This window comes from Hibiscus syriacus, unplaced genomic scaffold (assembly GCF_006381635.1).
Source record: "Hibiscus syriacus cultivar Baekdansim isolate YM2019G1 unplaced genomic scaffold, ASM638163v2 tig00018955_pilon, whole genome shotgun sequence".
NCBI classification, from domain to species: domain Eukaryota; kingdom Viridiplantae; phylum Streptophyta; class Magnoliopsida; order Malvales; family Malvaceae; genus Hibiscus; species Hibiscus syriacus.
In genome coordinates, this window is record NW_024062455.1 from 1 (window position 1) to 2,577 (window position 2,577).

Consider the following 2,577-nt stretch of genomic DNA (forward strand, 5'->3'; position numbering starts at 1 on the left):
CATGAACCCCAAAAGATTAAAATACTTAGAGCTTCAAGGTGACTTCAGTAATCTCGAGTATGAAAATGATCCAAATACCTTCATGGACCTAGAAATAAGTGAACGTTATGGATAAATTGGAAAACCTGAGTATTGTATTGCCATAAAGGTTAGGGAGTACCACTCAAGTACGTTGGTCATCTTGGAGACTGTTGAAATTCATAAGTTAGCTAATACCATCGGAATAAGTTCCTTAGCTCTGTTCAATGATGGTTCTGAAGATAATCAGTTCGACTAGTGTTGGTATTAAAGGGGTTGACATGTATCACAATGTTGGGATTTGATTAGTTCTAGTTGACCCGATATCCTAATAAATGACATGAATAATGAATACCATGAATCATCGATTCATCCTTATTAGATTAAGTTGCTAATAATCCACTAGAAATCGTAATGTCTAAGATGCCCTTGTAGGCCGAATACTGGAATCAATCTCAGTGAATTCGAATCTTGAATTATTCTGATGTAAAGGTTCTTGAACACCTTCCTGATGTACCTATATCAACTTTAAATGTCTGATAGATCCATTAGTAATTGATCCCTTTCAATAGGACCTTGTTCCTGGAATCCGATCAAATTACATAAGTTTCACGTTTCCTGATAACTATTAAGTGCCTCTGAAAAATACTTGGATCCTTTATGTGTTCCCCATGTAATACATCACTGTTTTATATGTTTTGAAATTTGTTTTACCAAAATTTATTGATTACTGCTTATGAAACCATGGCTACATGGTATGTGTCTCCGATTACGGTTTTCATCGAAAAATATGATTTGTTCCTGAATATGGAATTTAATGGTTTATGAACCTATGGTTTCTTTTTTTTCACTGGTTACTACTGAAATGTTTATTTTAAACATTTTTTCGTAGGATGAAGAATGAAGGTTCAACTCTTATCAAGCTGGTAAATCCTTACGGACCTAAGACCCTTGGGTAGGCTCTGAGCCCCGAGAAACTTTCTTGGTTAGGCTCACATGCCCCAAGGCACTCCCTTGGGTTAATAGTGGGACTATATATTGTACGGGTGGAGGGCAATTATATGGTTTATTCATTGTCACATTTACGAGATTTTACTAGATCACAGTCCAGCTATTATGTGAAGACACTAGTTTTTTTCCATTTGTTTTTATTTTATTTTATTATTATTATTATTATTATATTATTATTATTATTTTATTATTATTATTATTATATTATTATTATTTTATTATTAACATTTTAGGCCCAAATCAGACCCAACCCAATTACAAACCGGCCGAGTTACAAGAGCCCAACTCAGTGGCCCAAAAGAAAACCTAAACCCAATTAGGGTTTGTGCTTCATGCTTCAACCGCCAACAAACAAAAGTCGTTGGATCTTGTGAGATCCAACGGTCCAAGGACCTCCAGATGAAACCCTAGGGTATCATCACCCTAGGACCACGACGTCGGCCTCCTCTCTGACATCTCCAACAGCCATTGCCATGCTTCAACGAGAGCCTCCAAAAGACTTGAAGAGAACCGTCCACGTTGAGGGCTATGGTGAGTCACCACTATAGTTTGGCGACTCATCGAAATGGGCCCTTTTACCTGATCTGACGAGCGTCGTTGATGGCTATAAAGCCATCAACCGAACCTGCGAAATAAAAAAAGAGCAACGAGCAACACAGTAACCAATACCACCAAAATATCGAGATAAAATGAGAGAAACCTTACCGAGGAAGCTGCGACGCCACCGGAGTTCATACGCCCTCAACGCTCCACCACCAAAGCCTTCGAAAACTAAAGGTATTTTCGTAGATTTGCTCCGATTAGGAGCTTTTTAAAGGAAACAAAGGCCATATTCGTCCTTAGGACGACGACATCTAAATTTTGGGGTAATTTGGGAATCTCCGGCCACCGACGACGGTGGCCGATGGCGGCGATCGACGTTGGAATACGGTGTTCGGCAACTACCGGATTCCCTCAGATAAGGAATTATAGAGAGGCAAGAGAGAAAAAAATTTTCTCTCTTAGAGAGAATGAAAAGAAGATGAGAAATAAGGCCTTAAGGCTGACCATAATAGGGTATAAATACCCTCACCAAAACGTCGTAGTTTGGTGAGGGCCTTTGTGTAATTTTACGCATGGGTAAATACGGCCCGCAATCTCTGTAATTTTAACTTTGCATTTTAGTCACTAAAATAATTTATAATTATTTCAATTCGGTCTTTCAATATTATTTCTTTATAATTTAGTCCTTACTATGCTTTTATATATATTTTAGGTAAAATAGCCGATTTAGCCACTGTAATTTTAATAATTATTTTTTTATTCTAAATAACTAATTAGGTAAATTACACTATTAACCATTACATCTATAATATTTCGAATTAGCATTTATAATTTCACTATTTATATTTAATACTAAGATTTCATTTTTATTTGTTTTTGATTATTATTCAATTAAAATTTATTTTTATTATTATCCTTTTATTTCAATATATTTAATTTACTAATTTTATTATTATGATTTAAATATAAAATTATATTAATATTTATTTATTTATTTATTAATTT